The 27,909-nt window shown below is 35.3% G+C and overlaps 1 protein-coding gene and 1 long non-coding RNA gene across 7 annotated transcripts in view; one reads left to right on the top strand and one right to left on the bottom strand.

Annotated features, from left to right (window-relative positions):
• Positions 1-27,909, bottom strand: part of LOC106038647 (bifunctional heparan sulfate N-deacetylase/N-sulfotransferase 3) — a 491,131-nt gene that overhangs the window by 397,573 nt on the left and 65,649 nt on the right. For all 6 annotated transcript variants that reach the window (XR_010831310.1, XR_010831312.1, XR_010831311.1 and 3 more), the window contains exon 2: positions 24,244-24,386. The gene's annotated coding sequence lies outside the window, so the exon portion shown is untranslated. The remainder of the gene's footprint in view (positions 1-24,243; positions 24,387-27,909) is intronic.
• LOC106038650 (uncharacterized) lies at positions 196-27,908 on the top strand. The gene is made up of 4 exons (XR_001208753.3): positions 196-1,147; positions 24,062-24,100; positions 26,312-26,412; positions 27,059-27,908. It is a non-coding gene; the product is annotated as an uncharacterized lncRNA (long non-coding RNA).

Genomic DNA, 27,909 nt, shown 5'->3' with positions numbered 1-27,909 from the left:
ACTCTCCTAAACTGTATCCACTGATAACAACTCACTGAACCACGATTTGATAGAAGTTACTTTCAATGATAGAAGCCCTTTCAATAATCCTCCTTTTGGTGGAGGGGCAGCAAACTTCACTGTGCAAAATGAACCTAAATCTTATTTCCTTATTTAATAGTAAAAGGAATTCAAGCTGCTCAGCAACGCACGTTCACGATCCCCCACTGCACACAGAGGACATAAGGGTACAATGTGTTTTAACTTTTTTTAAAGTGAATTTTCAATAGTAGAGATAGATGCCATAGTAGGTTTCATAGAGAGATTACTGGTGATATGCAAAAACAAATTGCATTTCATAAATACCCTTTTTGTCTTCATTCAATTCTAATATTCTTATATAAAAAAAGAATAGTTAATTTTTTTACAGGATGAATGCTATGTAATGAGAAAGCATGTATAAATACATATGTGAAAGAGAGAATAAAGCACCATAGTTATCTAGGGAAACATTACGGCATTTAGCTACAGCTATTGTTCAAGCACAGACTTTGCTGCATACCATTATGTAAAATAATGCTATCCTTTTCAGAATTAAGAAGAAATTGTAATTAAGGCAATGTTTTGACCTCCCAATTTCTCATGAACCAAACAAACCAACGCAAGAATTCCCACATGTATTATAGTAGATTCATTCTGGTGCCTGCAGAAAGAAATCTAAGACCAAATTCAGTATCTCAGCCTTCGCTCCACAGCTTTTTTTTTGAACTAGTAATAATTTTGTGCGTACTAGAAAAAGGCCCCTGTCTGACTGGTCTGACAGTGCAGGGTCTCAAGAACTTGCCAGACCTTGTTGTGGCCTGAGCCATGTTGTCACTCAGCTAGAAGGCCATTCATTGCTCACCTGCTGTACTTTGGGAACACCTGATGTGTCGGCAGCTGCAGTGCAGTCAACAGCAGCTTTTGGCACCAGGTGGCTGAGGGAGGCTCTCCTGAGCTTCACTGGGCGTGGCTGATAGGGGAGCAAACTGCAGTTTGAGTCTGTATTAAAAGGCACATGTGTGTGTCCTGTGGAGACTCTGGGATGTTGGTAACCTGCTGTGAATTTTTGCTCTCTCTGAGGGTGGCTAGTGATCTTGACCTTACATTCAAGAGAAATGTTGGAGCTGTGAGTATAACAACAGAGAAAAGGGGTGCATGCTAGTAAGTTTTCTTCTATAATAATTTTTGAGGTATCAATAATGAGTCTTTTCTATATTATTTTGAATTATACTGAGTGTTAATATTATTGTAATTAAACTAGTAATATCTTGGTAGATTTTGATTAGATTGTAAAGACTTTAAATGGGCTAATGATAAATTCTTGGCTCCATGTTCTTGCCTTGCTCCCACTTGCATATAAGACTTTGAGTGTAACACTTGTGATGCAGAGTGCAACCGGGGAGTATAAAATAGAGAACTCAATTCAGGGAGAGCTTTTATGAATTTATATTTTTATTATCCTCTCAGAAGAAATACTCCTTATTTATTCTTTCTAGTTCTGAATATATGGAGATGCACTGACTGTTTTGGTATGAAAATATTGTCAGGCAGTGCCTTGGCAACCACTAAAATTACTGAAGTGTGAAGTTATCCAAAGTAGTAAAGGCCAGTTTCTTCTGAACTTTCATGTAGGACTTTGAGGTGGGAATTGCTTGCATTCATTTAGACAAGGAAAGAAGTCCTAATTAATACTGGTCACAAATGCTTATTCACTTATTCTGGAGAAAATGATCTCCCGTTAGCAATTAAGAGGTAATTAGCAGTTTCCTGACTAGAATAAACACATTGAGTCAGTAATTTTCCATTGTCAACCTCAGGGCAATTGAACTATTGCCAGTTGCAGGTGTTTAATGGTTTCCAGCCTCAAAACAGTTCACAACTTCAGAAATGGCGCTTTAAGCATCTTAACATAGAGTTGCATGTAATACATCAATTTGAGAAAAGATAGCTTTTATTTTCTGTAAGCTCTGATCAAATATCCTACAGCAGATTCAGACAATGAAGTTTACATTCCCTTCAAGTGTGCATGTGGATGGAGCACTCTATGACTGTTGCAGTAGACAAATGCTTGTGTCAATAATTACCATTTGTTTGTATGGCCCATTACAGAAGAACAGATAAAATAATCAATAAAGGGCAGATGCATATCTCTGTCTGGATCTGGGAATCTCCCCTCTCCTGGAGCCGGGGACTTTCTATTTCTATTATGCCACTAATATAGAGTAGTATCCTTATTCTTCTAATACCTTGCCAACTCTCATTAGAGTAACAGAACAGGGCTGGAAATCTCACCTATGATTTCTATTTTCTTTGGCTTATATTTGAACAATTTTCTGCATCAAGGCAGTGAGCATGTACACTTTCAGAATAAACCAGCTTATGAGCTGCTTGATGTATTGCTTAGCTTTCAATAATGAATTTGTTAGAGATATTCTTATGTGCAGAAGGTACTTTTTTTAGACTGTTTCCAAGAAAGATAGAAACATTAATGTTCAAGTGCACAGAACAATTAATAATAAGGAAAACACATGAGCTCCATAGGACATTGCTCCACTAATATATAAAGCAGTGAAAATAATGTTTATCTTAAAGTTTGTGGCAAACTTTTAATCAGTGTACGGGTCCTAAACTAGTTTCATAGTCTCTTGCATGCTACTTGAACTACTTACAACTGCTTCAGTACAAAACAGCTGCATTCAAAAGCAACATATAAATTTTCACCTCAAAAGTGACCACCTAAACTGAAAGCAAATTGATTCATATTTCCTTATATTAATTATACAGACTTTTTTGGTTTTGTTTTTGTTATTACTATAGTAGTGTCCTGAATTTAATAAAAAATGAAAAAATGCAGCAACAACGTAAGAGGTCATGCAATGTATAGCATGACAGAGCAAAGAAGTTGAAGTAGTCATGTGATTAAAAAACAAAAAACCCAAAAGCTGTATTACTATATTCAACATGTAAAATACTGTCACTGTGCATATGATTATCCAACAGGAAAATAACTTCTTTAGATGACTTAGCAGGACTGTGTTCCAAACAGCATCTTGACTGCTTCATGAGGTGGTGTTGGGGAAGACAGGATCGCAGGTTTAAAAATAAAGCGTGTTTCATGTAAACAGGCTTGTGAATGAAATAGTATGGAAAAGATCACTCCTAGTAGTATCTTATGATCTTGAAGGTCTTTTCCAACATTAATGATGCAATGATTCTTATCAAATTAGAAACAGTTTACTCTGAGAATAATACATTTTAGATCATTCAGCTAAATGCATTTTAATCTCATCACATCTATCCAAGAGAGACGAAAATATAAATCTCTCTCTATATATAATCTGTACCCAGCTATCTATCTATACATCTACATTCCCATATCTCAGCCAGGGACTATTAAGAGCACAGGAGAGTAGAACTTGAAAACTCCAGAAATTTGAAACACAGAAAGCCTGTTGGAAACTGAAAAAATATTTTAAAATATAGATTTTAACATTCCAGCAACCAATTTATTCCCTTTATATTTCCAGTTTTCTAGAATGTCTTCGTATCAAGTATAAGAATTGCACAATTAGTAGAAATTACCTAATAACCTCAATTTTGATTTTTTGTGTGTGTGTGAAATCATTATTTTCCCAACACTAATGAAACCACAGGTTATTTCATTTCACATAATTTCTATTTTGGTAATCAGAATAATACAGAAGGTCATAAACATAAAGAAGGGATAGCTACGGGATCATTGTCAGGAACATTATCCCTAGAAGTCTGAGATGGCTGCTGGTGTGTAATTTTGCCAGTGCTTGTTGTTCTGATGCTTTCTACTAGAGGGTGTTAATCAAACTGCCTGTGTGACCAAGTGACATCCAGGGGAAGTACCCATGCAAAAAAAGATTCTTATTGAAAAACTTCATTTCAGTAAGGTTTTCTAGATATGTTACACTTGCTCACACTGGATGATATAGAGTGAATTTTTGAAGAAACTAAGAATTTGAAAAAATAAGGTGGGAGGTGTAGGGGGGAAGCAATCCAAGCCTACACCTGGTATTTGTGAAGCTCAGCCAGGCAAGTGGCCTGCTGAAGGTCTTTCAGCATCTTCCTCACAGAAGAAAAGCACACTTTTCCTTGGGAAGTGCCACATGCAGATCTGCACCCATACCAGAGCTCTGCTGCTACATGAGCTGGTCAGTGCCTATGAACCTCTGCAGTCTGCCTCAAATGCAAAGGGATTGGGTTAACTGTAGGTGAGTGAGCATATCTGCATGGCAGCAGTAACCTATTCAAATAGAAATAACTGAAATTAGGTTTGGGAAATTGGAATTTCAGATGTTTAACTCAGATACAATATTTAATAAAGAGAGACCCACATACTTGAATAAAACTGTGCAGGAAAATGCAGAAAGCTAATTAGCTACTGTGAAGACAGAAACAGTGGGAAAATCTTGAATGACAACAAATGCAACAAAAATGCAACAACAAAATTTTAAATTATTTTGAACTTTCTGTATTCTCTTGGCATAAAAATTTATTCCTCCTTATTTAAGGAAAGCAGTAGGGTGTATCAGGAGTACTTTTGATCCTAGAGTAGGAGAATGAGTGAGAGGAAGAAAGTTCTATAGATACTTAATCGATGTTATTGTATTGAGGCAGATATTAATATCTGAAAAGAGGATAACCTCTTTTTTGTTTAAATTATAGATCAAAAACGTCACTGTGACAGAAAACAATTCTTACATTTAAGACTCCTTCATTTTCAATTGAGCAATTCTGTTAAACTTAGCAAACCTTTCACAGCCCATTTATTTTATTGTTCTGTTAAGCTCATGGCATTTTTTTTTAAGCAGTGATTCAAATAGCCTTTTAAACTTTCCTAAATAGTGCATCAAGCCCATTTCTTAAGATCACCAACCATTTGCTGCTGTAAATTATGTAGTTCTGAAAGTTTACTTGCAATTTCATCCTAAAGAGATTTCTAAAAGTTTTAGAAAGAAAGCTTAAATAAAGCTCATACAGAATCAAGCATGAAGTTCATATGTACCCTGTGTGCTGTGGGGTTTGGGAAATGACCTTGTGAAACCATGCTTAGTAACAAAAATAATGAAATTTGAATGAGGGATCTTAAAAGAAAACAAAAACAAGCTTTAAGGGAGGTGGAGAGGAAAGACAACAGGGAATCCTCAGCCCACTTTTCCATAATTGTGATAAAAGGAATATCACAGAAATAATTCAGTTACCTTGTTTTCCCTGAATAGCACCTGATACTTAGACTCCCAGATACATGAACTGAATGACACATTTACTTAAGTATCTGAAGTAAAATTTGCTTCCATTTCAGTATGCCAGTGAGGAACAGAAATACAAGTGTAACAACAATTAAGGATTTGTTGCCTATGTAACTGTTACAAAATAATCTGTCTAGAAGCTTTTTCTAGTAGGGAGAAAATGTTTGTTCTGTCTAAGCTAAATCATATGCCTTACATTTTAGGGACTGAATACACAGCTGGGCAGGCCCTTAATCTGAAAGGTGGCAAGAAGAAGAATTTGTATGACTTGCAGAACTGCTATCCACTTCTGTTTTGTAGAACCCATAACAAATAGATTTGGGGAGCAATTACTTCTGCTCCAAAGCAAGAGCACTACATAGCTCATTCCTGGCAGCTGCTCGAACAGGGAAAGTGTGAAAGATCTACAGCTTCACAGTTATCTGTTCCCATGCCTTACAATCTTACTATTAGAACCAAATTATTAATCTAAATGTTCTTGGTTGATATTTTTTTAAGCCTATTAATTATTTTCCTCTCTGTTTATGATTGTAAAGAATGTTTTAAACCTCTCCTCTTGCAAGCAGACTTCTACGAGTTTAAGCTTTTATAACCTCAGACTTCTCATCTGTAGACTCAGGAGCCCCAAATCTGTCTCCATTTGGTCAGCAAAGAAACAGACATACTCTGGCCACGCTACTAGAATAAACTGTCTTCCAACTCTTAAAAACTATATTTTTAACTATAGTTATCAGAACTTAGCTATAAGAAAAAATTAAAGAACTGGCAAGCAGACATTGGAAAAATAAGAAGGTTTGAGCAGTTAGCATGTAGTCTGGTCACAAATTATAATTAGTTCCATCTGTTCATCTGCACAGGGAGCTACATGGTAGGGAAGGTGCCATTCCTCTATTGCTTGGTTCTATCTTCATGTAGCTGCTTTGGAGAAATTCTGTACGAATTTGAGTTTTTAGACTGCTGCATTAGCAGCTGAATTGTACAGAAATCCTAAATTTAGACCTGAACATTGAAGTTTTGGCAATCTGTTGCCTGGTAGAATCAGATAGAAGGAAGTCAGAAAACAGTTTACATAACAACCTTGCAGCATCACTATCTCCTACCCTGCTTCTTAAGTCACCTTTGTTTTTATTCAGTCTGAGTGTTTCCTCGTTCAACAGCTTACTTAGAGAAGGAGGGTTTCATAAGGTAATATCTCAAAAGCTCTTTCCCCCAAACCATTTGCTCCTATGTCAGCTTCTGCTAAGTCATGTATTTATTACTACTTCCATTTCTAAACACAACTAAGAATATGTTGAAGCCACTTCTAAAACATAGCAATCAACTAAAAATGACCTGAGTACTGATTCTGGGGAATTGTCTTTGTCTTTTACTTTTTTCAGGAAGTTCATAACACGTTTCATGTTCTGCACTCTGATAGAATGCCAAATATCAGATTATTTCCTCAATAATGAACAAATTCCAGTATTTGGGCCTGAATTACCATCTTTCTCTGATATTATTCTTTTTCTTTGTTTCAGCCTTCAAATAATGCGATTACCTACAACCTCAATTGACTAAACAAGTACTATATGAGCTATAAAATTACTGCTCAGTTTCTTGCATGTATTTCTCATTTTCACAACTCTGACTGTAATAGACATCAGTTTTAAAAAACAGACTAACTGCAACTATTTCTATTTGACAAACAGCTATACCAGACTTCCTCCAACTGTCTAACAGTATGTGCTGCTTTGACAACTGTAATGTACATATACATATTTATTTCACTATGTATAGCTGCATGCATTAGGGTGAAAGAAGCTGATATGGATAGGTTCTTACTGTGCTTACCAAACCTCCTGCCATCATCTGTCTACAACCCACCCTCACTCTCTGTCTTAATCCCCTGTAGCCCTTGAAATAACTCACTCTGCTTTTGGTTTTAGTGTGGCTAGCCCAAACTGAAAAGCATGAAAAATGTGCTAAAGAGCCTATGTTTCTGTGTACCAAAGAAGAGGAATTGTTTGCACACACTCTTGAAAAGAAAAAACAGAGCTGCGTGCATTGAAGTTTTCAGTGGTGCTTGCAACTAAAATATGTATAGCAGTTTTAGGAAGTGCTATAATGTTAGTAATCCAAAACTGACGTTGTTCTGGCAGCACCAAAAAGAAAAATTGAGGTATGAATGGGAAAAGTCATTCATATTTCCAGGCTTCTTGAAAGTAAGATTATGACAGAAGAAGCTAGCAGCCAAGCCTATTAAAATCTGTATTATTCTGAACAAAATTTAGGATACTTAATCTAAATTATGCCTGTAATACAATTCTCCATAATCCAAGTTCTGCTCTTGCCAGGTTTTATTTGCACTGGATTTATGAAACATAAACCAAGTATTATCCACTGTAAATGTTCTTCTGTGCTTTGTTCTCTGAGTCTTTCACTTTAAGTTTCATAAAACAGCTACCATTGAAGACCTTTTGTTATTCCTGGTATTCCATCTGATGAAACAATTTAACAGCAAAGCTTAAAAGTGCTTGGATTGGGAATATTATATTATTTCTCAAAAATAATGTAATTTAGCACCAAGTCTCAGGTCCCAAATTTCATGGAATTCAGTTTTACTTCAGCAGTTTTTTTCCTTAAATGTGAAGGTTTGCAAAGGTTTTAGAGAGATCTATAGAGAGGTTGAAGCGTTGCCTGTCCTACAACCTCACATCGATCTTTGCTCTCTCTCTCCATTCAGTAAAATTCTCACTTTTAAAGAGCAAAAATGGAAAGCTCTTCTCAGCTGAAACTTGGGAGGCTCACTTCCAGAAGAAAAGCAGTCACTTGAAGCCTAATTGTTTTCACCCGACAGGATGAAGGTGTGAAATGTGGAAAAACACACACTCCTACTTGATTTAATCTAACTAGTAGTGCTAAAACCACCAAGGGGTGGCAGCATGAGCTTCCACTTGGGCAAACAGTTGGCACTAACTACACAGGCTGCAAAGGTGGTTCTGTGTACTGTTATCTTGTCTTACTGCTGCTGTTTCTCCCGTGTTAGGAGGTTATCACTTCCACAGCTGTTTATGATATCTGTAATGCTCTGTAATGTATCAGGAAGACTGTACACAACGCTTTGCAACTGGTAACTGCCAGTCTGCGTTTTGATCTTAAATGTCAAAATAACTCCTACTATGCAACTCAGAAGATTTCTTTTCACCAGAGGTGAAACTGGGGCAAGAAGCTTTTATTAACCACTTTATTAAGTGGCTATGGAACAAAAAGGTGTAAAAAGTTTTCATTATTTTGCTGAAGTTTCTAAGTTTCAAGCACTAAGCAAAGCAAGATACATTTTCCATATACTTTCACATCCCTCCCTGGTTTCCCATCAATACGGAAAGTCCCTGGACCATATGCAGCATCACTGTAACTCAGAAGACTATTACTAGGAGAATCACATCTCTGTCTTTTCAAAGAGGTTAAATAAATATCATCCATCAAATTGATGCCAATGGAGAGTCATTGCCGGTAATCTTGTGGGACACTTTAAATGTGGTTCCTCGAAGCAAAATAATTGCCTTCACTTCAGAAAGGAAGCAGTGGACAGAGAGTACTAACTCTCCCAAGACATACCCATAACTTTAGAAAGAGAGCTCAGTCATGGCACGTACCAGAACTCAGTTGTGACATGTGACAATGCAGTTCAGGGAAGCCTCAGGCAATGTGCCGCCCAGGGAAGCTACAACATATTTCCAGCCCAGCTTTGCTGGTTCTTTATTCCACTGCTTTATGTTTTTATTTCTTTTTATAGATTGATGAACCCATCTGAGGAAAATACAAGCACCCTGTTATGACTCACTTTATGTATATTTTATTCTCATTGATTTTTACTTTGTTCTTCATCTTTCTCTTTTCAATGTATTTTCTTTTTATCTCCATATACACATTTTCCTCTCATGGCAAAATTCTTTCTTTCGTGGCATCCATCATTTCTGTATATTTTGTTTGAGTGCTATTTTTTCTTTTATTTTGTCTTTTAACGTTCCTAGATATTAGCTTCCCCATGTTTATGACCCTTGGTCACAAAGTCACTTATCATAGAACCATAGAATATCCAGAGTTGGAAGGGACCCACAAGGATCATTCAGTTTCTTGTGCTTATCACAAAAGCCATTACCAGTTTTTATTAATCACATACACATAATCAAATTCCCAATATATTTGTTAAGGCAGTCTTATTTTTTAAGTTAGGATTTCTCTTTCACTAGTCAAAGTATTCGGTCTGAGTGAAGCTTAGCTCTCACAGTCAAGACAGTCTTTGGCAATCTCAGCATTTTCTTACTACTTTTGCCCCAGTGCCTTATAGTATGGGTATCGGCCTTCGCCTGTACATTTCAATTCTTTTCTTGCTGGCCTATATATATATTGTGAATGAGAAAAAGACAGAGTGATAGAACAAGAAATGTTCTATCACTATAGATCTATGTTGCTGACGTGCAAGACTTTATTATTCTAGAAATGATTTGCAACCTAAGAAACTGTTCATAAAAGGCATCGAATGATTATTTATCTGTCAGAGATGGTTTCATAAATGTTGATAAACATTCATGAAGTTTGAGAAGTAATGTTTTGTGGTTGTTTTTTGTGGATTTTGTTATTTGTCTGTAATGCATTCTACAAGGTGAATGTTAATCCTTGGGAAATTCCTGTTTCCTCAACTATTCTTGCTTGATTGTGTAAAAGCCATTTAAAACATGACACAGTTTGGAGCAGACTTTCTTAGCAGCTTTTTATTTATTTATTTATTTTTTAAATGGAAGCAATGTTCTCCTGAACTTCCTCTAGTTTTCCGTGAGGAAAACACACATGAATTCCTGCATATGATTAAGAAATTTGTGCATGTTTTCACAAATCTAAACATGTATGAATTTTTATTGAATATCATGCATCATGTGTTCTTGCAGGGAACTAACATGGGAAGAAAAAGGCATGAAAATTCTTCCAAAGACAACAGTGTCAGACATAATATGCATTTATTTCAGCCCTGATTTGCAACTGGGATGTTCATATGTCCTATGTGTTTGTTCAGATGTAAACACTTGTGTGCCACTTTTGATACTTCCCCTTGGCTCTGAAATTGAAAATAACATTTAGGAGAAAGATGATATCAGGCAAAAGACCAAACTTGTGCGTGTTTTTAGTATTTTCTCTCTGAAAACATGTCATGAGAGAAAAACAATACTAAAATCAAATGTTGAATTTTCCTGTATTAGCAACTTATTCTCGGTTTGCTTTCTGATTTTCTATTATACTATTTTTACTCTGTTTAGGTAAAACAAAATGCTCAAGATGTATTAGTAAGGAAAATGATTATTCTGGGACAATCCAAGGAAATGCATCTGTACTTGTAGTTTCATTAGGTCCAAAAATAGGAAATGTTTTCATCTAAGTAGATAAGGCATTTCAGTTTGAATTAAATGGGAGATCTCAAAAGTAGTAACAATATTCTATATATCATGACATTATGTAAAGAGCAAACCAAAACAAATATAAAGAATGTTATGAAGACTAAAGTTTAAAATGAAACTTCAAATCTCTGGGTTTTGATTTGAAAATTAAAAATTATGAAAATTTTCTTTGTGTTTCCATTTTAAGTCAATATGATTTTACGCAATCTCTGAAAGCTTGTCACAAAAAGTTTTGATGAAAATTTTCTGCTTGCCTCAGCTGAAAGAGATACTCATCCTGCAGGAAGAAGATATAAATCACACTGAATCACAGAATTGTAGGGGTTGAGGAAGGGACCTCAAGAGATCATCGGGTCCAACGCCCTGCCAAAGAAGGTTCCCTAGATCAGGTTGCCCAGGTAGGCATCCAGACAGGTCTTGAATATCTCCAGAGAAGGAGACTCCACAACCTCCCTGGGCAGCCTGTTCCAGTGCTCCTTCACCCTCACCATGAAGAAGTTCTTCTGCATGTTGGTGCGGAACTTCCTGTGCTCCATTTTTTGGCCATTGCCCCTTGTCCTGTCCCCACTGAAAAGACCACTAAAGGTAAGGGCAAGCACACAGAATGTCAAAAACAACTGGCTTGGTTCACATTTTCATGAATTCTAGCTCATCCAGTACAGAACAGGGATGATGCCAAACTGCTTGATACAGTCTGAGTATTTATTATTTAACATTGAATATTATTTATAGTGCCTAGGGAAGCTTTCAGACTAAAAATGAAGGCTCTTGATGTACTCAGAAAATATGTATCAAAGTAATACAGATAATTAACATACATTGAATATCCCAGATTTCCTTTTGGGTGCTTTTTGTTCCAGACTTGTTTTCAAGTTCAATAAACTATTTTTATTGACAAATTAAAAAAAATAAATCATAAATTTCAGCTGTGGGCTTCTGGTGGGACAAGCTGTTATATGAGAGCTGTTAGTGATATGAAACCAGTCATAAAAAATTTCTACATCTGTCAGTAGAACTTTTCCTCATTAGACTTCCCAAATGATAAATATCTTTCCTTGTAGATTCCTTACAGTAGTGACGGCTGGTACTAAGTTCTTCTGACATCTTCTGGACTGTTTTATACTAGAGGCTATCTATTATTATTTAATGATGCCATGACTTAATTTTTCCGTGCTTTCAAACCTTTGGAAGACAGCTTGAGCTAGGCCAAAAAAAGATGCATTTTGCTCTCTACATTGCTCATGGACAGAGAAAAATGAAGCAGGCTGAGTTCAAAGATTTGGTGAGGGAACTGTGAAGTTGAACAGAAGTGTATACAATAGTTTAAGTTATATTGGAGGAAAAACAATCATTCACTAAACCTTTTTTTTTTTTTTTTTTTAATTTAGATACAGGGTTAGAGCCAGAACATAAGCTCAGGTTCATTGTAAATATTAATTCATGGCAGCTGATATGTTAAATATGTTTGCCAAATAGTTTAGCCATTGAGATCTGCCCCTAAAGACAATTCAACCTCATCTGATGAGACAGGATCTGGTCTCTGTTACAGCTGAATAAATCTAGTTAAAATCTGTTGAAGTTGACAGTATCACTCAGAATTGCAAGGGCTTATTCTATCACTTCTGCTAGTTCCAAAAAGCAAACTGGCACATAGTTAGCCACTAATTTCTGAGGCTGACTGAAAAAATAAATTCATACTGTTATCTGATAGTTTTTTGGTGCTTAGCAGTATCATATCACCCATGGCTACATATTCTGCTTTCCTATTAATTATAAGTAGGAAAGCAAACACTGATGATACAAGTACTGATAAATGAGGACACAAGTATCAGCCAAATCTGATTTGAAATTGTTACTTGAATTAACTGTTACTGTACTATCCTGGACTGTCAATTGAAGTCTCCTACCTAAAAAAGGTAGCTTTACTTGGTAACTAAGAGTTGTCTCTGTCTGTGTATGTTTCTATTCCAGTGCCAGGCAGCAAAGCATCTGAGGTTCTGCCATTTTTTTGCTGCTAAAATGATACATGATGCACTTCATCTAATTATTTAATTAGGATTCTGTAAGCTGTCTAGCTTCTCCTATCACTGCTAGAAAAGAACAAATATTTTTATTTAGAAGTATTCTTATGACTTGTAATATTTTCATTTTAAATGTTGATTAAGTAATCTTGCGCATAAAGTGCTTAATAACTATTCCCCACTAAGGCCAAAACAAGATAGAGACTCTAGCATCACAAAAAACTATATTTGGCTGTGGATCTATTTAACGCAGTCCCAACACAGTATTAGTTCTGTATATTCAAAATAACTATTTGTAAAGACATTGTTTAGGAGAAACTTATGCCAGGCTAATTCACAATGTGTACTGCCTCCTTCCAGAAACACAGGCAAACATAAATATTCCTCATGCACTCAGTCAGGCCTGTGACCTGATCCTCAGGAGATGATCTGTGTACATTAAATCACTGCAGTGAGTGGGGCTTCACAGAGACGTAGTGGTTGCCTTTTAATATTAGAGCTTTAGTCAGATGATGGCTTTAAAATAACAAGAGGAATCCCTTTGTTCCCTAAAAACCTTACCAGTACAAATGAAAACAGGCTGCCGTAGATCTGCAGGGATTGCCACCTTCTCAAATGATAGAAAATATAATGGAGAGAGAGAATAACTCTCAATAAGTATTGCTTACTGTGAATAAAGTTGCAGGATATGTTCAGAAGCAACATGAGTAGAAATCTATTAATTAATAAGATAGCGGTAATCAAAGAGAATATCTTACTGAGAACTAAAGATTGTCTCAATTGTCTCAATTAATGTATTTTATGACCAAAGGGTAATTATATTTGCATAAATATTATTTTATATGAGCTTTTTACCTTTACAGGAATGGTCATTCAGTTGCACAAATCTTTGTCTTCTTTATACCTATGGATATTAATCTGAAGCTTTATGTTGATGATTATAGCACCAAAAGGACAAAACTGAGACCAAGGCACCAGCCCTCTAAGGACTACACACTCACTTGAAGAAGAGACAGGCTATGGGTCATAAAATGGACAATTTAAATAGACAAAGTAAACACCCAGGAGAAGCAGTGGCTTTCCTAGGTCACACAGCAGGTCAGCGCAATGTGAGGATGTGAGTCTCCAGACTCAGTCATATTATGCACTCTGCCACCAGTTTTACTCAGCTCATCTTTATTAAATTGGGATTTAGTTATGTTAGACCTCCAGCTGTTTTTCGTACTTCTCCCAACTGCAGTTAAGTTGGAAATCTGACCTTGAGATAACTAATTATTTTCAGTTTGCACCTATGTGCTGGGATGCATAAAGACACGTTATGATCCATGCATGCCTTTCTTTCTGCAGTATCTGTTGTTTTCTAGACTGATAGAAAACTGACAAATGGTTTTATTTAATATGAGCATTACATGAGAATATATATGCTATTCTTTATATTTCTTTTTGTGCAAAATGAGTTGAAATAAAATAAAAGGTAACCAGGCAGATTACTGTCCTTAGTGTGGGTATAGTGAGCTTTATTCTCCTTATCATTTTTTCACTGACAGGCTACTGTTTCCCAAAAGGTTTGATTAGGCTTTTAATTAACTTGAGCTGGAGGTGATGTGACCTCTAATTAAGTTTAATTTTGTTTCTCCTGGCAGTATAATAATGAACTTATTCAAATGAGACTTACAGATCAACAAACGCCAAACAAGTCAGCAACTCATAATGAGTTGCCAGTGAATGTGAAACGGGTTTAAAAATAAGTTTTTAGTCTTCAGATTAATCTGGTTTTGTGAGCCGAAATTGAGTCAAATTCTCATCATAAATATGTCAGTACTCTGTACAAATCCTTGTAACTCCCCAATTAATATCAGTTGAGTAGCTGGCCTGCTAAATAATACAATGACGTTTCACGAAGAAATTTCACTCATTTTGTAATATCTACCTATGTCCTTTTACTTTCTTTTAATACTTAAACTGGGTATAAATTTAAAAAACGCACATGAGGAAGTTTAATCTGCAAGGCACAAAATCATAGGCAGAAAAGGAAAAATGAGAAATCCTCTTCTATTGTTAAGTCTTAAAACCGTTGTCACTGCAGGTACCTGACAGCCAAGTGAGGCTGGCTGCCTAGTTCATGGGCTCTGCAAATTGTATCATTCACTAATGTATTTCTTTGTGCCAATTCTTTTTATGGTGATTATTTTCTCTGTAATAACGCCTAGGCATCCCAAGGAAAATGAAGTTCCCATGTTTCTGTGTAATGATTGACAGTCTATACCTCAACAAATTTAAATTCTCGATAGATGTTATTTCTGAGCCAGATAGAAGGAACAAAATATTATTTTCAAGGGTGATGACGATTGACTTTTCCAGGAGCACAATGAAGCCTGTGGGAGTTTCAGGAAAAGAACTTTTAGATCTTAGAGAAAAAGCCAAATTCTAAATTACAAGATTCTTCTTCTTTTTCTAATCTCTATTTAACAAGCCCCTAGGTTGTTTCAGGCAGGAAAAGTTTATATAACAATTAACAGATCAGTATTTCAGAATTAATACAGATGTCTCCACAATAACAACCCTGGTGAATGATGAATGTTATTTTGACTGTGATGCTGGAACTGAATGAAATTTAAGGAAAAATCATTAAAAGAGTGGACATTTCAGATTATTTCCAAACTTGTATACTTTTTTTTTTATTTTTATTTTTTTTACCTGAAGACTTTTCACTTGCACTACCTTGCATGCACAAATATTTTCACTGGAAAAAAGGTCACAAGGTTTTGGTGTATTTTCAATGTAAATTTGGTGTGTGTGAAATTCTCCAAAATATTGGGTAGGAAAAGTTCAGTTTTATGTGTAAATGTTCCCCTCCACCCTCCCCCCTACCCCTCCTGAATGAATTTAGATAGTTCTCTTCAGTTAAACTCTTACAGGTTTCTTTCAAGTTTTGTATTATGAAGAATGTAAATTAAGTTACCTTATACTTTAAACCAGCTAAAATACATAGAAGGTAGAATTATATGATAGAGAAGCACATTTAAATTCAGCCTTAAAGCTTGCCTTTAAAAACTGCCCCACTCTTCCAGGCAACATAATTTAGTTAGGGCTATATTTTCTTGCTTCAAGATGATGTTATTTTTACTATTCCACTGTGTTTCTAAATGCTTTCTACCATAACATTTGACTCCTGGTTATTCAGAATAAACTACTGTGTACAGAATTATATATATATATATATCTTTTTTTTTCAGAATGTACATTTTTTATCTAGACAGCTGCACTAAATGGACCTGTGTTATGGAGACAAAATGCAAATACAATTCTTTCTGTCTTTCAAAATAATTTCAGAGTACAAGAACAGGGAAAATATTTTGTCATTTAATAGAGTTACTTTGCTTGTGTCATGTCTCATTTTGCTTACTGAAATAGTATGCTGCTGAGTGTTGTCGCACAAAGTATTTAAGATGCCTGTTATCCTAGTATTCTGGCTGTTTGTTTTCAAAATGAAACAATTGGTGTCTAGTGATAACTTCCATTAAGCATTTGGAATGTGCTGAGGATAAATCTCAATAAGCCATAACAAGGTCCTATGCTCTTGCACTGAAAGTGAAAGAAATTATATTTTTGGAAAGGAAACTTTGAATATGTCCAAATAGATAGAAAATTGATTTTGTTTGAAAAGACAATATGCATGGGCAAGCAATAAAAATTAGAGTTGTGCTACCTGTAATCACTTTACAACAAAGGAATTTTCATTGTCTCTAAAATAGAACATACTATAAATTCATAAGTATTGCACTTTTGGCCTTGATTTCTGTTAAGTGACTGAAATGCTTTAGAGCTTCCTTTAATAAAATAAATAAAACCAGGATGCTATTATAAGAATAGACTTGTGCATCATACCACTTGATGCCAATATAAACAAAGCTTTTAAAACAAAAGAAACTTCCTAAAGCACAGCTTCTTGCAAAGATATTGGTATAAAATATAAATCCTAACATTTTAATTCTTACTATTAGATCGCTGAAGTCTTCTGTGTGCTTTTAAAATATTAGCTCTGGTGTTTACTCTGTTTTTAGTAAAGTTTTCCTTTATCTTCTAAATTTTTACAATTCCAAAGTTTCTTAAAAAAATGTGTATGAACATAAGAAACTTAAATGTCATCAATTTGCTCTGTAAATTAGTGCACTATTAAGTGAGTGGGAGAACTCCCTCACTAGAGTCTTAATATTATGGATCATTCACACATGCATGATTTGTTTAGAATATTTAACTGTTGTGGACAATGGTTTGTCCTCAGTTTCATTTCAAGAAAGTCACCTAATATTTTCAAAGGCTTAACAGATGCGATTGAAAAGGGAGAGCTAAAAAAGATGATTCAGAATTTGTGCTGCAGTGCTCTCTAGAGATTCTTTTATTCTCCACTGGCTTTAGGCTTTTAGTCTAGGGAAAGCAGAATCTTGATTTAAATGTTGCTTGAGCCTCCAGTTACATATGGTAAAGGGAAAAAAATGAAAGAAATTTGTTATGGGGCAATTACATGTGCTGTTACTTTTTTCTTTTGAAGACTCTCTAAGCTGTACCATTTTTTTAAATATAAAAACAATGCAAGAATTAAAAGAAACTGGCATCAAAATTTAAAGCATTATTTCATAAGAACTGAAGTGAAACAACAGGCTTTTTTTTTTTCTAAAAATTAGAAGAATAAATTTTCCTTTCAATTCCTTTCTTCCTCAGAGTTATGAAAAATGATGTTTAATTATTTCAGATGCCATTCTGATGTTATTAGACTTTTTTTCTTTTTTTCCCTTGGTACAGTGCGCTGTGCATGCAGTATGGTTAACATTTTTATGGAAGTAAATTGCATTCTGTAAACTGAATACCTCTGTGCTCTTTCATTGTGCTTATAACCTGTAGTGGCTTGCTATGTGGCTTCTTGCTGTTTTCAGCCAAGAAAAAGATGAACTACCTGAACTTTAGAACATGGACTTTGATTCTGAGCTAAGTTTTGAAAGGTCAAATGCTAATTTTATTCTAGTACTCAGGAATCAGTGTCACAGACTTGTCATTGCTGGCAGGTGATCACATGGTATGAGAATTATGACAGGCTTGTCAAATGGTACAATTGAAAAGAAACAATAAGTCTGTCTTCAGTCAATGAGAGCACCTGGTACAAGTAATCCCCTTCTATTAGTGATAATAGCTGATCATTGTTTGTACTGAAGTTATTTTTGCTATAGTGATAAGGTTTCTGTTATGCGTATCTAAGATTTTTATGACAGAATTAAAATTTGAGGAAGTGTCATTGCAGATTATCAGACCGTGATAATATGTAATGTTAACATCATTTTTCATTTGTGATTGTTGCATTCTAACTGCTGCTCAGCAAAGCATGAGTGTGACATGAGTACTACTATTTCTCTTACTGATCCCATCTCTCTCTCTTTCTCTTCTCCCCCTCCCTGAGTAGAAGGGAGAGGGATCTAGAAAGTCTATCTACTAAAGGAGAAATAAGCAAGTGCCAAAAGTTTAATAACAGAAGAATTGCTAACCCAGGGAAGGAGATTCTGGACAACTATTCATTCTATTGTACAACATTACAGCTATCTCATATGCCTTGCTGATACAAACTACACATCCCATATTGGAAAAGAAACTTAACTGAGGTAGGAGTGAGTTTAACAAGAATGTTGAGACCTACATTACAAAACCTATAGTAAGAAAACAAGGGATTGCTTGAAGAAGCTAAGCAAATTCAGGGCAATTGAAGTTAAACTCTACATTGTGTGTAATTACCCAGAGGAGCTATTGCTACTACACAGGATTAAAGATTGTTGCACTTGGTTTTTCGACTCTTGTGTGCTATAATCAGCTTGGCACAGAGATTTTTTTATTTATTTTTTCCTTTCTGGTATATGTCTGTAATTCAAAATAAAGAATCATCACCTACTTTTATACAGCTGTTTTTCCATAATCACAAATGAAATGAAACACAAGATTCTAATATTAGTGCCACATCCCTTCTGTATTTTTCCCCTTCAATTCCCAGGTCTTTACCAGCTGGAGATAGTAAAGCATGCTCATCTGCTGCCAGCTTGGTTTCCAGCAGGTATCAGGGAAGTGCTTAAGTGCTTAACTTTGCAGAACTACCTCCCTCTTCTAATTTCTACAATTGTTGTTCTGTTTGTCTAAAAACTTTGAAGCATGAAGAGAATTAATCTTCTTACAAAAAATGTGAGATGCCAGGAAGCCTTCTCCATATCTCTACACTTGCACATTTTACTACCTTTGAAAATGTACCCGAGTGTAAAACAATTCAGCACACCGTATCTCAGCAATGTAGGTTATGGTTTCAAAGTGTGTCTCATGTTCTGACATGTTTATGCATTTTAGTTTTTAAATCCATGTCTGCTGAGGCATTATCAAAAATATTTTCCCATTTACTACTGGAAGGTATTTTTTCCTTTTACTTTTGTCTGTCCAAGTCGAGGGCCATGCTGCTACATGGCATATTATTAAGGCAGGCACAGGAGAAATGGTGGTGTTTTGACAGCTGCCTCAGGTCCCTCAGACTTGATCCAAGGTGACACGCTGTATAGCAATAAAGGTAAAGGCTTCAGGTACACTGCCACTTTTTTGTTCATGAGAAATGTTTTATCCAGGTAGAAAACAGAAAGTACACTTCTCTGTTCCTTTCTCAGCTGAGCAGATATTTCTGCTTCATTTCATTGTTCAGTCTTTTTCACTAGTTTAAAACAGTGAACAGTATTAACTCCCATTTTATCTTATTCTTTACATTATATGAAGTGGGAATTACTTAAAAATAATATTAATAATAAAAATCTTATAATTCAAATGTAAACACCTCAGGCTTTTAACATCCAGTTAATCCTATTGACAGCAACAGGCACAATTTAGCAGCTTGACAAGAAAATCCATTTTGCATCAGTGGTTGCTACTAGGAAATCCTGTCCCATTCCTGATTCATGACAGTGAAAAATCCTCTTTTGAGGGCATTACTTGATTTCCAACTTAATGTAAATCTTTGTCTAAAAATTCTACAAGTACTTCTTTGTTTAAACAATATCATCGCTTTAATGTCAGTGTTATTAAGAGATTACTTTTGAATATGTAAAACCAGATATTTATAATTTGATTTTCTTTACTTGGAGTCCTTGATACTGTAATTGTTTCATAGTTTCCATGAAAAAAAACAACAAAAAACAACAAAAACACAAATAAACAAAAAACAGAACCAAAACCCTGCCCACTGAAAAAGTATTATTCTTACTCTTCTCTCCCCTCTGACCCCCCCCCCCCCATTTTTCATGTTTCATTTTCAAGATGCAGCAAAATGGTTATAAACTTCTTTTAACTATAGCACTGTTTTTCATCTTTGTTTCTGATTTTGATTGATAGTTCTGAAGCAGCCATAGTGTGGTTAACAATAAGTAATGAGCAAACATTAATGCTTGAGTCCCAGCTATGTTCACATCATGTTTTTACTTAATCACAATTTATTTAAGACAAAATACATGTGCTATGGGAAAGTTTTAATGATTAAGTTTGTCCTCAAGGGCTTTAGGTAGCAACAATCCTTTCCTTTCTCCCACAAAGAAGTAAAGTAAAACAGAAATCAGTTTGCAGTCCGAATTCCCTTAGCTTTTCAAATACAAACAATCTGTTTTCAGAACTTCAGGGGGAAAATAACACAACTTCATCAGAAAAATAGTAGGTGCAAGTGTGTATATATGCATATCCATACAAACACACAGATGTGAGTGAACACATTTATGGGTACATGTATGTAAATGCATACACAAACAGTTCTACAAAGCTTCTGCATGTCATGCTTCCTTCAGCCCCCAACCGAAGGCCTCTCCTTGCTTTCCCACTTCTGAAAGCACAAGATGGGCTTCTTAAGTCTGGCAGTGAGCTGACAGAAGAGCTCTCAAAGCCCAAAGAGAAGTTGCTCACATATTAATCACCAAAGGACAATCCACTAACTCATGGAAAAAAGGGAGATTTAAAAAATATAAATTAAATTTGATATTAAAAGAGACTATATGAGGCTAACCCAGGATTTCCCTGCGCAGAGGTATATGTGTTATTGCTACTCTTCAAAGGTCAGAGGAATCAACTGTATAAGAAAGCAATAAAGTGTATCAGAAGCCCATTTAACTGGCACTTGGTAGGCAGACAGGAATAACTAGGAAATTTTTTACAAGTAAACATAGTTTGTGATATGTTAGAACTTAGGGAGGATTTTATTATCTTTTGTCTGAAAAGATTTCCCCTTTCTCTATGTTTGTACTACATACCTAGGACATTATTTTCTGGATGGAAAAAATCTGGATCATAAAAGCAAAGGCAGTATTCTCTCCTGGTATTTTAAGAAATGATTATATCTCAAGGGAACAGAATCACATTGGATGATTAGTGTATGTAGGAAATCGATAGCTTGATTGAAAAGCTTCCATCTTTTTTGGTCAGTTAAAATTCAGCTGAACATTATCAGTAGACACATTATTGACCTTAAGATGAATTTCTGAGATAGTAAAAAGCATACCCACTTAAAAATGTGTAAACAGCAGATGAACAGCAATATTCCTTTTTGATCTCAAGAGATGCTCATGATTTTTAGTAAGAAAAAATACTATTTGAGAATCTCCTTAATGTATTAATATGCTCTTTCAAGAGGGAAGTTATGGAGTAAGGAGAAGGTAAGACAAAGGTGACGTAATATAAAGACTTGGATAATACATAGAACGGATGAAAATAAAAGATAGGCCCTGCAATGTCATTTATCTATTTAAAATCAAAGGCATTTTACCAGATTAGTATGAAAAGAAATATCTGTATATTACAGATGGTTTAGCAGCATGCTGTGTTAGCTTGTCCTAAACTTCAGGAATTTATTTTTTCTCCCAAAGGTTATTACATACAATACAGTTCTACAATGTAGACATGCTTTAATTCTTTGTGTTGCTGGAGACTGCTGTTTCCTAGGACTACTTTCTCTTTACCCACCATTGCATTAGATTTACTTTTGATCATCAGCAGAAGAAAAATACATCGGAGGAACTCAGAAAACACTATCACATGAGTTGCCAAGACATCAGTAAGCAAAGTATTTCAAAGTATTGAGGCAGAGGACTAACTTTCATGCTACAAAGAATCTACGTTTGTCTAATTTAAGTGCCAGTTACTCAGTGCTTTAGATGACACTTCTTGGGCCAATGGAGATTCAAGGGGGCTGCTTAAAAGCTGCCAGTGCAACAGCTAGCTAGGGGGTCATTCATGTCCTTGCAGCATCCCACATCAATGAAAAATCAAGATGGGTCTTAAAAAATTAAGTTTAAATCGTTTCTTTTGCTCATTTCCAAATGTCATTTGGTGACAATGGCTAAGATCTGTGACAGAAGAAATTAGTACAGTCTTTATGTACTTTGAAATGTACTTTGAATGCTATAGGTTTCTCTATATATTGAATATGTGTGTATATATATATATATACAAACTTATATGTCGAACAGATGACAGCAACGCATTACGAAGCTCTAAACACCAGTGGGTTTTATCTAAGTGAAATACTACTTTTTGGAGTAATTCACATTTAGGTATTTCATTTTATTTTTTATTTATTTCATTATTAGATAGCTACTTTATTTGAACTCAGACTTACAGCAGTGAAGTAGGTGGTCAGAATCCTCCCTTACTGTCACAATTTTGTGCACAATATTCGATAACTGTACCTATTTATTTTAACTTACCTCAAATTCCTAAGGCTCTATTCAAAGAGATTGCCTCCAGGTTAAGTGCTGGAATATTAGTAGCTTATACAGGGGAAAAAAAGATCTCCTTTTCTTAGAGGGTCTTTGCCTCATACAAATACATTATTTTTAAAGTGCTTGTATTATTCTTAACTCAGTGAAAGCTAGTTCATCTGCAATCATTTAGTAAGGTACAATGATCATTTTCAAATTTAGTTGAGGGGAAATCACACTGTGAATATGAAAGATCTGGCCTTACCCATGTAACACGCTAAAATTTTTAAGCTAGAGTGAAATCGAACATCTAACATCTTGATTTAAACAGAACAACTTAAAAACAATTTATCATATAACTGCATATGTTTTCATATTGCAGTTTTCCTCTCCTTGCTATAGCATTATATTGAACTTCTAGCATTAATTTACCCGCTTTTAGCTAAATGCACTCCTTTTTCTTTGAGTACCGAGGCTGCTTTATCAGAACACTTCAAAAATAAGCACTTTGAAAAGTAATATATAGATCACTAAGCTTGCTCTTTGGTATCCTAAATAAACTAAGCTTCTTAGATGCCTCCCTGTAAGGCATATTTTTATTATCTCAGAAGGTCCTTATAGTTTATTCCTGAACCATATTGTTTTAGTCCTGCCATTGTGAATTTAACATAAATGACAGTTGATTGGTATTTCAGTAATGAAGTGACTACTGATCCACAGAGGGAAGGATATTTCACTAAGCACTAATTGTAACAAGGAGGTGACATGACCTGTGAAATGTTGTCAAATAGAGTATCAAAACCAGAAATAAATAATTCTCAGTGAACTTTCATGCATTCTGTTCATCTTTTCTTTTTTTCTTTTTCTTCTTTTATAATTAAAAAACAATAGATTACTTGGCAGTTGACTGAGGTAACACATAGCAGCTCAACAAACCAATCATCATGTTTTAACCTTCTATTAACTGACTTTATTGTCAGCTACCTAGTCTCTGACTCCTCCTGTGGAATTCGTTCCCACAACAGATTGTAGAGGCCAACAGTACAAATGGTGTTGCTGGAAGCTAGGACTTTTATCAGGAAAAGAAATACTTTATATACAACTTCTGCAATTTATTTATTTATTTATTTATTTATTTATTTATTTATTTGCTGCTATTGCAGATAAGTACTGCAGATAAGGCTATGCAGACAGCTGATCTGATTCAGAAGGGCCCTTGTTCAAATTTGTATTCACAGTAACTCTTAGATTTATGATCACTGTGTTCCTCTGGTCTCCTGTGAGGTTACTTTTACTATTTTGATTCTGCTCTTTTATTTCATCTAATGTTGTATTTTAGTTTTCACATCTGGATTTTGCCATGTTATCTCATTTCAGTTTCTCCCCTAGGCCTGATCTTTGTCATAAGAACTACAGTTTTGTATAGCTATACAAGTCAGCATGAATTTTATTAATGCCAAGTGTAGCATCATAATAATGAACTTCCTAAACAGTAAATTATACTAAAGCATTTTTGTTTGTTTTCTCTTCGATTTTTTTTTTTTCTATGTGTATAGGCACAACTAAATTTTGGCTGATCAGGAAATTCCATCGTTGTAAGTGTTTTCTTTTTCCACATTCCTAAATCTGTGATTAATCCTTTTTTTTTTTTTTTGTTATCAGTTTATCTGATCAGTGGATACTTCTGGCTACATAATGTACTCCCACTTATCAAACCTTCTCCCATGAAAACGGTTACCTTTTTTGTTAGATACTGGTGTCATCTTCCTGGGACAGCTTACACAGAAGGAAAGTTCTTGCTGTTGTAGCAGGAGGATTTTGTGAGGCTCCATAATGTATCAGACCAGGACTTCCAGGCAGCCATAACCAACTTATGGTTATCTGAAAAGAAAATTTCACTTTGAAATGTTAGTGCTATCATTCTTTTTATCATAAAGAACTGAACAAAATCAATTCTAGGTATAGAAATAATTTAATAATGTTTACTTCCTCCAAACTGAGAACTGTACTCTGCCATATGATCTAGATCCATCAGACTATAGAAAGGCCTTGCAGTCAATATTCTTCCTTAAAACCAGAATTTGCCTGATTGAGACGCTTGATTCCTACTTTGAACCTTTTAGTTTAACAGTTACAAAGAGAGGCCTCTAATCTATACTGTTCAGCTGCCAAGATAGCCTTACTTCTGAGAGTGGTGGCTAGATGAAACATGAACCCCTTTTTCAATATTCCAACCAGCTTCCTATTTTTGGTTTTGTTACATTCATACTTCTTATCCTATTGGTGGTGGGGTTTTTTTCTTTTTTTTTTTTTTTTTTTCCAATGCCTTCTTCCAGACCTCACTATTGCAGGTCTTCATCTAAGTTACTTCTGTGTTCCCACTTCAACATAGTCTTGTGACTGGAGAGGCTTCTCCCACTTTATGACAGCTTAATAATACAAACTGTAAATTCAGAAGAGTTTGTCTGTCTTCTAAAAGATTCATTGGCACCCAATATGTTCAGTATTTAAGATCTCATACCACAGATAAAACATACAAATCAACCTGGGAAAAAGACTGAAAATAGTTAATAACCACTGTGTTTAAAATATGACATATTTTAAAATCATCATTCTCACTTGACATGACTAGTTCATTAGCCATTAAGAGCCCAAAGTACATTTTCAGAAGCAATTTACTATTTAGAATATGTAAGAAATTCAACAGATTTAGAATCACTGTTAATTTTTAGAAGACGCTATATCTGAATGTTCAATTCTTTCAAAAAATTTTGATATAATTACTGAACAAAACAAAGTATGATTCAGTGCCAGTTTTCAGGAGATGCATAAGGTACACTAAACCTGTATTCATGAAAAACTCCCTTGCTCATCGAACATAATATTGCTGTTTGCTGTGTAACATGGAGAACACTTACAGAGTTCAGATAGGCTAACTTATAAAAGATCAGCTCAAATAAAGACAGTGAAGCACTCGTGCATAGTCTCAATTCAATAATTTATTTCCAGTAATAAGACACAATTAAAGACATGACTCCATAAAAAAGTAAAGTACTGCAATGTAAAGCTTGCCAGAACAGCAAACAGGGCATCCCAGTCATCATAATGCAAATATATATGAGCTTAAGTTTTTCATGCCGCAGAAGTAGTCATCCTGTCAAACACCTTGCCTGTAGAGAGCAACAATAAATTGCCAATATGATAATAACCCCTACTATTTTTCTGAAAGAAAATTTTCCTAAGTTTCTCAGTCATATCTCGAAGTGTAACAGAAGTTTACCATACTGTAAGTTACTTTCAACCTGGGAATAAAAGAAATGAAGTATGAACACAATTGTAATGCACCAGCTCTACTGTTGGTGGTTTGGTTTTGTACTTTTCTATAGCAACCAGAAATCATTCACAAACCTTTAATTCGGGCATTTCCCATGAAATAGCTGGCAAGTCTTCTAATCATGAGTGTGGAAGCACAGACAGGGATGGGACTTCCAGGTCCAAGCCTGAACACGCAGATGAAATAAGTCTCGATGTGCACATTTCAACAAAGGTGTTATGATATTTGGAAGGAGGAGTGGTAGGAAAAAGAATTTGCTGGATACTCATTATAACATCTGGATTGGGAAACAAGTGTACTTTGAACAGGCAGTTATTTTGAGAAGCCTCTCTGACGTCCTTGATGAAAGAGTAGCTTTGTTTGTAAATATATGCTCAGAAATCTGATGTTTCTGGTGGCTACTGGTATTGTTTATCCAGATGGACTGAGGAGTAAGTCTTATTAAACCATATACAGCTATTCTACTCTTCAGGTAAAGGATGAAAAACCTGCAGATGAGTTGATGTTCTTTCCACCCACGCTGTCCAGTAGGCAAGATTCCAGCATGAAGAGGAGCACCCTGAACACAAGCTGGTATCTGTGCATATTGTATCATCAGAAGCACCATCTTCCTCTTAACATTCTGTGAAAAACAGCTCTTAGAAAAGAGGAAAGGTGTATTTGAACATCAGTTTACTAGCTTAATATGTAAGATTTTGTTGGGGCTGAGGAAGAAAGATAAAGGCTATATATAGCCTGGTAAAAAAACAGGATAACCTAGACAAGATACTAAAGGATACCCATCGTCTGGTAAAGAAGGTAGGATGAATAAAATACCATGAGACCTCAGTAAAACATTCTTGTTGGGAATATGCATCAAATTTGTTGCCATATTTTTAGACAAGGGAAAGAAAACAACAAATTTATCAATCAATGCAGAAATGAGTCTGACTCTCAATAAGCAGTTAAAATAGAAGTTACAGATATTAGGGTTATTAAAGTATTTATATCATGACAGTGGCAATACTTAGAAGGAAAATAAAGTACTAAGCAGAGAGGGCAGCTCCTGATTAGCATCACTTGAGCTAAATAGTTCTCGACTTACATCTGCCCTTCTGCTACCAAGAAGCAAATTGGACTTTTGTCTCTGACCTCTTTTCAGTAAGGTACTCTTTCCTGCTGAGGATTCCCATTTTATGCCTTTCAAGAGCAATTCAATATATTTTTATCTTGCCTGTAGGAGTCCTTGCTTGATCCTGTAGTGGCTAGCCACTGAAACGCTCCTGAACTCTACTTGAAGACATTGGAGAAAGAAAAGCTGAACAAGATGTATCTAAGGAAGATTTAACAAGTGACACGCTGAGGGGGGGGACTCAATTGCCATTGTTATGCCTGCGGCATCCTCATTTGTCTCCAGCTGCTTTCTCAGCAGGGAACACGGCTTTTTGTTTTGTGTCATATCTGCTAGCCCTGTGATGGTCTCCTGGACACCATAACGCATCTCAAATGACACAAGACACTTATGAACATATACCTGAGCCCTATTCATTATGTCTTTAAGAGAATTTTGTATTCAAGAGGTACAGAATGTGTAAGGAACCTTTGCTTGTGCACCAGTTCTTCTAGCTTGAAGAAACAGGCATTTAGGGTAAAGTGAATGAAAAAAAATCCCCATGAATTTCTTGGGTAATTCTTTGACTTTTCAGTATAGGATTGCAGCAACTGCCTGGTTAGTGAGGGTTTCATCTGAGTTTTTACTGTAAGCTTGGTGGTTGGTTTCTTATCTGAAATTTGGCAAATAATAACTATTGTGCTGTAGTAAACAAGCCTAAAAAATGGACTGAGAAATAATGCTAACTGGGCCCTACTTCTCCAGTCAGGGGTATATTCAGAATCATTATTTTGCATAAAGAAATTCACCTATCCAATATAATTCAATTTTCCAGGGAAAATCAGTTCTGTGACCTAGATAGTATTAAACAGAAACCTGTGCATGCATTAGCCTCTGAACAACAGTTAAGGCCACAATAAATTTTGCACTTACAGAGAAACTGAATCTACTCTTTCTCATGAAAAATTCAGACTTCATGC

This window comes from Anser cygnoides, chromosome 4, assembly GCF_040182565.1.
Source record: "Anser cygnoides isolate HZ-2024a breed goose chromosome 4, Taihu_goose_T2T_genome, whole genome shotgun sequence".
NCBI lineage: Eukaryota > Metazoa > Chordata > Aves > Anseriformes > Anatidae > Anser > Anser cygnoides.
This window is presented reverse-complemented; position numbering and strand designations above follow the sequence as displayed.